The sequence below is a fragment of the Frankliniella occidentalis genome, unplaced genomic scaffold (genome assembly GCF_000697945.3).
Source record: "Frankliniella occidentalis isolate FOCC.00 unplaced genomic scaffold, Focc_3.1 Scaffold390, whole genome shotgun sequence".
Taxonomy (NCBI): domain Eukaryota; kingdom Metazoa; phylum Arthropoda; class Insecta; order Thysanoptera; family Thripidae; genus Frankliniella; species Frankliniella occidentalis.
Window position 1 is genome coordinate 216,364 of NW_026267512.1, and position 10,645 is coordinate 227,008.

The 10,645-nt window shown below is 47.0% G+C and overlaps 1 long non-coding RNA gene across 1 annotated transcript; it reads right to left on the reverse strand.

Annotated features, from left to right (window-relative positions):
- Positions 1–1,979: 1,979 nt before the first annotated feature.
- LOC113215427 (uncharacterized) lies at positions 1,980–4,410 on the reverse strand. The gene is made up of 9 exons (XR_003303906.2): positions 4,296–4,410; positions 3,858–4,060; positions 3,625–3,769; positions 3,468–3,535; positions 3,221–3,369; positions 2,966–3,135; positions 2,707–2,853; positions 2,332–2,569; positions 1,980–2,239 (listed from the first exon to the last, which is right to left on the reverse strand). It is a non-coding gene; the product is annotated as an uncharacterized LOC113215427 (long non-coding RNA).
- Positions 4,411–10,645: the final 6,235 nt, after the last annotated feature.

A 10,645-nucleotide genomic window follows, 5' to 3' on the forward strand; every position in this document is an offset into this window, starting at 1 on the left:
CACAGGTTACTTTTCTTAGTTGCCTCATGTTGGGGGCTGTTAATCTTTTTAACAATGTCGTATGTTATATTTTGACTTGAGCATGTAATAAATGTTGTTGGAGCTACTAAGTTCTGTGATTCTATTATCTACAACCTCGACTCCAGAAGTGACGATGACAGTTTGAATAATTTATATTACTTTAACACAGTGAGTCTATTGTGTGACTTAATTCAAAGTACACATTGGTTTAAGCAGTTGATAGGGTCAGAAGTTTTTGCGATGAGTGCAGTTTAGCCATGTTGGGGTCGGGTCCCTTGTGTCGCATGTCGCCCCGTTCTCCAATTGGCACGCATGCCCCGCAAAATAAAGATAATAAAACCATTGTGTGAAAAGAATATTTATTTTTCTTCCTCTTTTGATACCAGGATGTAGACAATCGAAGAGTCGAAAACCATTCCCTTCTTCAGGCAAATGTCTAAGTTTACAGAGGAGGGAAAACACAAAATATACCACAAACAATATTTGAGATATATCACAAATAACATGGCCAAAGGCTAAGTAGACAACCAAATCAACCAGCATAAGTAGAACAACCAAACTTCTTAATTGCTAGGAGGGTCCCCTATCACTGTGACAATGTTTCAAAGCCTGACAGCAAAAATTTAGAACAAGAATGTATTCCCTCCTATGACAACTTAGTAGCAGGAGGCTTATTACTCTGATGGAGCATAAGTAAAACTAAATTTGAGTTTCTGTTTTGTAAACTTTACAAACATGGCAACAAAAAACAAAAGTTAGCTGTTCAGCATTCAACAAAATCTAGTATGGCGTTCGTTTAAGCCAAGATTGTCACCAAGAACAAGACTAAGGAAAAAGGATACTTTTTGAACTGTTCTATTGGGAAGCTCAATTAGAATAAAATTTTCCTCTAGATCTTTCAGTTGTTGAAGGACGCACCTCACACAAAGTGGAAATACTATAGTCTTTACAATAATTGGTATCAAAAGCAGCAGCAATAACAGTGTATTGAAGTAATCACAAAAACTCAGGAGTACAAGGTATTTCATTAATCAACCCATTGGTCCTCTCATAAAGCTAAACCATTAATCAGCTCATAACTGTCTGAATAAAGAAACACTGGGAATACTATTTCTCTTTAGCATGATAGGGTTCTGAAGGGATCTTTCTGGAACTCTTAACATGGCTTCAATATCGTGTACATCTAAATCATATCATATACATTGGCTTAAGGTGGGAAGTATATACCCATTGAAGCTTAGAATTTAACCTACTGTTTTTACTTATCTTCAAAAAAATTTGATAATGACTAAATTTTGCCCAAGTGAGGTTTCCCTTCACTAGTTCAATTTTCTGATAATTTATAAAACAATAGAGAGACCCATAGAATCATTGGAAATTGTTTGGATTTGAAGGGTTCTGGCTTCTGGGACATTTTTACTTTAACATCTTGCGCGCAACGTTTCTCGCAATTTCTCTTTAAAATGTGACCTCACCCAGGTTTTTAACTCAGATAGTTCCGGAGAAAAGTTGCGCGCAAGATGTTAAAGTAAATATAACACACGTTGTACTGCTTGCTTAGAAGTTAATTGGATTGGAACAATTCGGATATTAACTGTTAGAAATCTCCAAAAAGAAGAGCATTTTTCAAATCTGTACTGGTTTGAATGGAAAAACTGTACATAAACAAAGGCTCTAGATCTTTCAAAAATATATGTAGCATTAAAATGAAACCCAGTGGTACATAAGTGTCTCATTCATTTGTTAAATCATAAATTACCTTTTAGCATCCCGACTCAAGCACATTCAGAAGAAAAACTTAAGTGTAATGCCACGATTGCCTTGAGACCAAGATCTATTGCTTTGGGCTGAGTTGTCAGTCGATACAAAATGCCATCTACATCCACAGAACTTTACCTGATATCATTAAGCTTTGGACCAACAAATATTAAGAATGGCTTGGTATTCCTTACTCAGAGTAAAGCTAATAGCCCTCCTTTTTTTATTTTAGAAATTTTCTGGTAAATCAGACAAATCCTGTGTATCAACAATAAAAAGGGTTAAGATTGTCCTGTTACTATAATGCTGGAGAAGTATAAAGAATCACTTGCTAGGAATGAGGTTGCCCAAGAACTAGCGATGCTTATTTTTTCCAGCTTGTTGGAAGACTTGGAGAGATGTTTCGTTGTTGGGGGGCATAGTGCTGGAACGATTGCCAAGCACAGTACAGCAAGGCTCCCTGCAACAACAAAAGAACACTTAAATCAAAAGCTGAATGGATAATAAATTGTACAACACCAACACCCTTCCTAAAGGAAAATTTTTGCTCACCATGAAAAATCTTATTTTGAAAAATGTCAAACTCTTAATGCAGGAAATGTTTCCACCATTCAATAGAGAGCTATGCTATGTGATTTCCATTCCATTCTTCAACAGAGTATTAACAAATTTACAAACTAACTTTTAATTGAATAGTTAGCATCAACATATCGCTTTTACTGTTCCTGAAAGTGCTACTAAGGGCAGTTTAAGCTCTCTAGACCAGCGCCTGGGTTGGACTTGATTAGTACTTTAAAAAAGAAACAGAATGATATGAGATCCTTCTTTCACCAACAGGTGGAAAGAAACTAATAGCATGCAATGCAATAACTTCTAACTATGGGTTCTGCTAAGATAGCACAAGAACTGAGGAAAGAGTTCACTTACAGTGCTGAGTTGACTAGGCAAAGCAATCTTTCCCAGTTTGATCTTTCATATCAGTTGTAGCAGAGATGATTTCTTTACAAAAATGTCCTACTTATGAACAAAAATCATTTCCTTTCCTAGGTACAGTACAATGAAATCCATCTCAAGCTGAAACAAAATTAGATTTTTAATTAAGGTTACATGTCGATAATTCATACTTCAAAATAAAATATTCGAAATTGAGTCTTAACAATGTAAAGCCAGAAGAGTGCTTCAACACCTTATTCACAGAAATAAAGCTGAAATTGATTCCAGTCTTGTCTTCAAAGTATTTCTGCAACTTAAGTGGTGCAGATAATTGCCTTCTTTTTATCGGAAGGGGCCAATTGTTTGTTGTTGCAGAATCGATCTTGAGCCACAGTACAGACTGTTTACTTTCAGTTATTATTACTACAGGAAAAAAGAGGAAAAGTTACAACAATAACAATGTCAACCAAGAGACACACTTGGATTTTCGATCAAAAAGATCTTCTACCTGCTTAGAGAATAGCCTTATGATCATCCTTGCTAACAACCGACGAAGAGGAGGCTGAATTTGTATTGGGCCTGTGATCCACCAGGGCCTTCAGGTTGCTTTCAACTTTGCAGTATTGTAGTGGGTTTCCCCGATAGCACCTACATTTCCTGATGGTAATAAGTCACTCAGTTGTAAATTTCAAAAATAAATAGGGGTGTATAATAACTTAACTGTGCTATAGAGATGGTTTGCAAAATACACATACAGCATCTTCAGTGGGACAACACTCCTTAATTTTACAAGGTAGCGAATGCAAAAACCTGGATTTTCAAGCTGCAACACAGAAAAAAGAAACTATTTTAATTTTGCCTAATTATCTGACAAAGCAAGCAATTCGACATGGCGTGGTGCATTGTTCTTACCTATGACTGATCCTCCTCAGAACGTCCACCCCATCACACATGTCGTTACAAGATCTCTCTCTTTTCCGGTAATTGACTTGTACGTTTAAAAATACTCTAGAATTACTTTTCTCCATTCATCACGTTCCAGTAAAGTCCTGGAATCCTGTTCAAAAGGTCAGTTGAATTAAATCAAGTTTAATGCACAAAATAAAATAAAAATTATAGATCGGTAGATATAATTTAACATTTACCAAATCAGCAACAGCTTTGGATGCACTCTAAAGAGGTTTTGCTAGAGACTTCCTTGGTTCTCTTTCCCAAACAAGAAATACAAAGAAAGAAAAGAGATGTCAGATTAAACTTGATAGTCTGTGGTGTTATCTCCTGGTCTGCCTCTTTTAGGTCTCAATTAGTTTTAGATTGTAGACTCCTCAGTAGGCAGAACAGCAGACATCTGCAGAATGAAACATTTTGTACAAAACAATAACAGCAACGATAAAGGTCGTGAAAATGTATTTGACATGGTTTCAATCAAAGTGCAGTTTTCCATATACCCATACATTCACATAGCACTTCGAAAAAAGAACTTAAACTGCGACTTGAAGCATTTATTCTCGTAAGGTTATGGTGCTTTGTTATGGTTCTCGCTACGCTACGCCACTCAAGGCAAGTGAACGAAATTTTCTTACCTTCGAAGAGGAAGAGCCTCAGGCACTTGCCACTCACGCAAAAACGTCCGGACTTCATCAATTTGCGCTACAGCAATTTTCACTTTCTTTGACTGACAGGCTCGAAGTTGGTCGACGGCACGGGGAAAGGAGGGTGAAACGCCGTGCAGGGTCACGATGAGATCCGGCGGCTCTGCTTCGTTCGGTTCGTCGCGTGGGGCAGGTGGAGCCGAACCGGGCCGAGCGGAGCCGAGCGACATTTCGGGCCAAATGAAACCATACCATAGCCAACAGTGGCAAACGCCGCGGATGTCGCGCACTAAAGAAATTTCATTTAACCAAACCCCAGTGGCGAAAACCGCATTAAATGCGCTTCAATGCGCGTAGAAAACCATATAAAAGGTGTGTCACCTTCTATGTGCAGTTCTAATGTGCATTGAACCGCATTTAATGCAGTGGCGCTTTTGAGGGAAGTACCCCAAGCCAGGTGTCTGTCTCCGCAAGGCTAATAAATTTTCTTTCAGATCCGAGCCACGACAACAAAAACTTCTTCAGACGAATGAAAATTGCGTTGTGTATTTAAAGGTAGCGATCCAAACCACATGTGGATCGGGCGTTTTCTGGTTCATGTGGTGCAGAGTGTGAGGGGCATTAGAAAGGAGGGGAAGCGGAGGGGAAGTGGGGAGGGGGGGGGGGAGACCACAGTTGTTTCCTAGGCCTTTCCGGTGTCATTGTTATCTCGAGCTGCCCTTTGCAGTGTTGCAGTTGCAGCAATGGATTTCATGATAAGGGAACTGGTGGAAATGGCGAACTACCTCCGAGTGAGTTGCTTACCATTCTTTTTCTCGTATAGCCTATAGGCTGTCCGTCAAAATGCACTAAAGCACAACGCCCTGTAAAAGACCGCCCGTTTGAAGAAACTGCTCTGCATTGCGTCACGTTCAGATCACGCTCGACACTCCTCGAAAGCCGGGTTTGCCTGTTTTGCCTTTGATTGGGCTCCTTTGGTGAGCAGCATCTTGTGGAGTCAAGCATAGGCAGGCTCGTCGTATTGGGCGTAGTACTCTGCGGGATATCCCACAGAATTCGGAGCACAATTTAGTTATACTGTCCCGCATGCTAGCGTGCGGACGCGTTGCCTACTCGCTTGGGGCCATGAGGCGCCTTTAGGAGAGGCAGTACGCAAGTCAGGACGCTCGGCTGCGTGCGGCACAGTATATAACTACAAAATGCAGGACTTGCATGGGAACTTCCATGGGGGGGGGGGGGGGGGGGGGGTGGGGGGGGGGGGGGGGGGGGGGGCTCGTCTTGCAGAATACTCCACCCTGGTAGGACGAGGTCTTGTCTCCCCGCGAAACCGCGTACCCATTATGGGCGTAGGGCCGCAGGTGCGGGGTCGCGCCCTTCTGGGGGTTGCCAACCGACCAGGCGCTCACTTCAAATTGCATTTGTGCCCTGACGGATAAAGCATTCCTGTAAAGATGAAATGCAGAAGAATGCGCGCAACAAGGCACCGAAAGTGACCATGCTACGTATAGCATCGTGATTTTCGTTATGTTGTTCCCCGCATTCTTTTTCTTTTCAGCATAACCGGAATGCTGTATTGTTTGCGACCGCAACTGTCCAGTTTCTAAACACTACTCTCGGCACCCCCTACCGGGTGTAACTGTGAACTGTGAGTGCGAAGCAGTGTTGCGGGTTTGCCTACCCAATTCGCCCGTAAGGCGCCATGGCCCCTGCAGCCCTGGCTGGTATGCAATCCCACAACACTGCTGCGCATTCACAGTTACACCCGGTACATGCTCGCGAAGTATTTTGACTCGGTCAACTCAACAGACCAGACACCTTGTATGTGCGTCATGGTATCACTTGGAGTGCGCCTGACATCGCGCCCCGAGCGACGCAACTATAAACTGCCGTATTCGGATTGATTCATTCTATCGCAGGTTGACATCCGCCGTTGCGAAAAGGAAATTGAGCTGATTCCAGAGGAGCTGAGGGAGACAATACGTATGATGACGAAACTGCTCCATCTTGTAAATAATGAGATCGACAAAAAGAGAGGTATGATTTGACCAATGTCATGTGTGAATTAGTGTTCGCGTCTGTCGTGTCCATTTAGAGGCCGTACATATACTACGTAGTTTATTTTTGGGGAGGGGGGGTCAGCCTTGAACTACGGTCGGTCACAGAAGGGAGGGGGGGGGGAGGCGCTGGTGTCGTAGTACTCGTCGTACTCCTGTTTTGCGCAAGCAAAACAACGCGTCGTCTGCCCTAATTTGTTCAAGTAGATCCGTTGGCCAGTACTACGGTCGGTCACGGAGGGGGAGGGGGGGGGGTCAATAAATGCCCAAAAATGAACTACGTAGTATATGTACGGCCCCTTATTTCCAGCTGCCTGGATTTGTCGCTGTTTTAGAGACGCAAACCCTACCACCACCGATGATACCGGAGGTACAGCGCCTGTCATTCCGGTCATCAATGATGCAAGTGCCGCGCGTGCTGCCGACGCGCCCAGCACCAATGCCATCTCCACTCCCCCCTCTGCCCACCCCACCAATGGCTTCCTCCGCGCGCCCACGCGCACCTGGCTCTGGGACACGCGCACCTCGTCCTCCTGAGGCGCGCGGTCCTCGTCCTGAGCCACGCGACCCTCGCTCTGAAACTCGTGGCCGTCGCTCTCAGCAACGGGCACCAGCACCCAAACGGACTGCGTGCTGGCGACCATAACTGTGCTGTAAGTCTATGACGCTTCTTTGCAGAAGTGTTACATGATGATAATTTGAAAAGACGTCGCCCGTTGTCTGTCGACAATACGAACCATGCATCAGGTGGCTGATTAACCGCTCACTTTTGTACTATGCAACCCGCCCGCATGGCTCCGTCCGAGACTGCATACCCATCAGGGGCAGGTGCACGCTCAGCGGCCGGTCTTCGTTCCGCCAGTTATTGCAAAAGACCACAGGCCTCTCGCGGTTCCCGGGGCTTCTCCAGTGGCGGATTAAGGTCCGGCTGACAGGGGGGGGGGGCGATGCACTGTCGGTTGCCTACATACAGGGGGTTTGTAGCGCAAATTGCCTACCTTTCAGGCGGCTCTCTAGAGACGACAGGGGGGCGATCCCTCCCCCCCCCTTAATCCGCGCCTGGGGTTGTCGCGGTTCGCAAAACTGTCGCAATGGTAATTTGAGCTCCGGATCTTTTATCGAGCCCAAGACAAGACGGTATATCCGAGTGACAGCCGGGAGGATACCTAGAGGAAGTATCCGGGGGGTACCCTCCCGGCTGTCTCTCGGATATACCGTCTTGTCTTGGGAGGGAAACTCGCGGTCCCCGGGGGAAGCTCTTCCGTGGCAGTGTTCGCGCACTGCGCACTGCGCGAACAAAGTATTGCCCGGGCCGATCGAGTAGGCAACCCGCCCACTCGTGGGAACGCACCACAACATAACTGCACACTGAGAAAAACATTTCCTGCCGGACACTAAACTTTGTCTGATGCTCCCAACTTTGACCCAGCTCAAAATTGAACTTTGCCACTGGATTGTTTTGTGTGCTGTGCTGTGAATTTTCTTGGTCTGGGCTCTAAACGGGTGATGCGTTTAGCTGCCAGCGAAGAAGCTTCGATGAGGACACTAAGTGTATAGTGCTCAGCCAGATTTTTTTCTCAGTGCAGAAGTGCACTTGATAATCAGCCACCTGGTACATTCCTAGATTTCCCCGGTCGTGAATGATCTTGTTGAGAAAAGGGCGGGCTCGTGCGCCACTCCACCCGCCGGCATGTGCGGACGGCCCCCCTCAACTGCAGCCGGTCAGCGGAGCGGTGCGGCCGAGATGAAGGCCACCACCAGCACCTCCAGATCGAGCTGATTCTTGAAGTACACGAGGCGGGCAGGCGGGTGGTGGGCGAGCGGTCGCGGCGGCGAGCGGTGCGGCGGCCGAGATCATGGCTAGCACGGCCAGCATCAACATCGGACTAATTAGGTCAGCCTCCAAATTGAAACCTTCTGGTCTGGCGCATATAACTTTTAGGTAAATTACGAGCGTTGAATTCATTGAAGTTACACCAATATCAGTGCTACGCAAGGTGCTGCCAGAAAAATCCAGATCGAACTTGTTCCTCAAGATCATGTCAAAATGACGTCATTTTAATGTTCACCGCCAAAATATACTGCTGCTACCAAAGTAAGAAGAATTCGTAACGAAACGGCAAAATGACGTACACACGTCAGAGTTATGCACATTTTCATAATTCTCACGTTTTGTGAGGAATCTGTGTAACTAGGGATAGGTAGCCACATTGTCCTCATTTTTACGTCAAAAAGGGGTCCGTAGCGTCTTTTTGACCATCGCGTTCTACCTGGGATATTGGTGGAAATCCATCAGACGTACTTGTACTTGGATGCTGGTACGTTAATCGGCAATCTATATCAAAACTGGGGCGAAAACCAGCATCTTTGTCAAAACGGGAGACTTTTACTCGCGCTTTTACTACCATCTGCTAGCGACTAGCGACGGCCGCAAGGGACTGACTAAAAACAAACAAAAGATGCCTCGACTTGCATCAGTCGACCAAGCATACCGCCTGCGGAGTGGGCTAGCCCGCGTTACACTCGTGCACGGCGGGTAAGTCTATGCTGAAGGCGCCTCCACCAGGCCGTTGTATGCTCACAGCCCGCTCTCGAGGGGTGAATGCGAGTTCACGGTGGCGATGCGCGCCTTGGCCTGACACGGTGAGCCAGCCGGCCCCGCCCGCCTGCCGGCGTGTTAAAGTCGCATTCAACCCTTAGAAGCGTGGCGGGTCGGCACTACTGTATCCAACTCAGAGCTGTAAAGCGGGTCCATCCGGGTCCAAAGCGGATATTCATCCAATCGCATTATCACAGCATTCTGAAGCCACTGCGGCTCCACACGGTTTTTAACCGAGTTGAGCACACTCTGCAACTCGGTTAAAATCTGTGTGGGGCCGCAGTGGCTTCAGAATGCTGTGATACGGTATTGAGATTGGATGAGTACCCGCTTTGGACCCGGATGGACCCGCTTTACAGCTCTGATCCAATTGGGCAAATGGGTCACCCTCCCTGCATGGAGGGAATGCTAGCAGCAGACAATGTATGATCAGTTGCCTAGTCACCACGGCGCTAAGAAGCGGTATACACTATAATGCGACCAAACTAGGAAAGAGCCTGGCTTCTGGGAGCAGTTCTTAACTACTGCCTCCTCAGCTACCGCTGCAAATCATTGACTTGTTCGGGTCCCACCCACCCTGTCGCATGGACCCTCGGTAGAAGGTAGTCACGCTACCGCTGCAGCAACAACGAGCTCCGACAGCCTATTTCCTAGTTTGGTCCCACTCGCACCATAGGTTCACTAACTGGTCGACTGTCCAGAAGCTGCAATCGTTGTGCATATTGTTGTTTCAGCCGTGATGGTGGAGATGGTGAACTTGAGCGGCCAAACGGCTTCAAGTTACAGCACGGAAAGCATCGACACGTTTGGGACCAGTATATAATCTAAATTGCACATGTTTAATAAAAAGTTTAAACGTTTATGTTCTCCCGCTATTCTTCTTCCTACTTAGCCAATAACACATTCGGGTCGGCCTAAACCGAATTTCGGCTACCTGTCCGACAGCGCTGACCCTCAGGGGTAAAAGAGTGGGTGAGGAACACGTGACGCGAGGCAAAGGCAAAAAACTAAGGAGCACAGGTTGATAGGGAATCGAATGTTCAGTTGAGCGTCCGGTGTATTCAATTGGGTTCGGATCGGGCCCCTACGCCATCTGAGATAACGATAAGATATGAGCTGTAAGGACACGTCCGTGGAGGAGATCGGGCTGGGCCGGCCGCTGCCGCCGCGCGAGACGGAGCTGTAGCGAGTTGGTGTCGCCAATGACAGCGCCTGCCACACGCAGGGTCGGCCAACCCGCCACGCAGCTGTGTGAAGACGGCGGCCCGCCCAGAGCGCCCGAGACACGAGACGAGATCCTTCCTTCCTCTGCGTGCACGTGAGCGCGTGGGCGGGCAGCCCAAGACCGAGGTCCTTCACAACTTTAACACAAGCGATGCGGACGCATGCTGGTGCAGGGGGTGCAAACAGGGTATGGCGCGGACGGGATGAGGAGGACGACCAGGATTGACACTTAGGCGACGGCCTTCTCCTCGGCCGGGAGGGCAATGAGACTGAGGGCACGTCCCTAGAGAAGGTAGAGCTGGTGGCGATGTAGGCCGGGCCGCCGCAGCCGGGCGGGAGGGCGCTGAGAAAATGACCCTCCTGGGGGCTGTCAAAATAAGATACGGCTAGACCGACCGACCGACCGACCGACCGACAACCTCGGAATGACCAGGACGACTGAAATTTGGTGTTTGGGGGGTTTT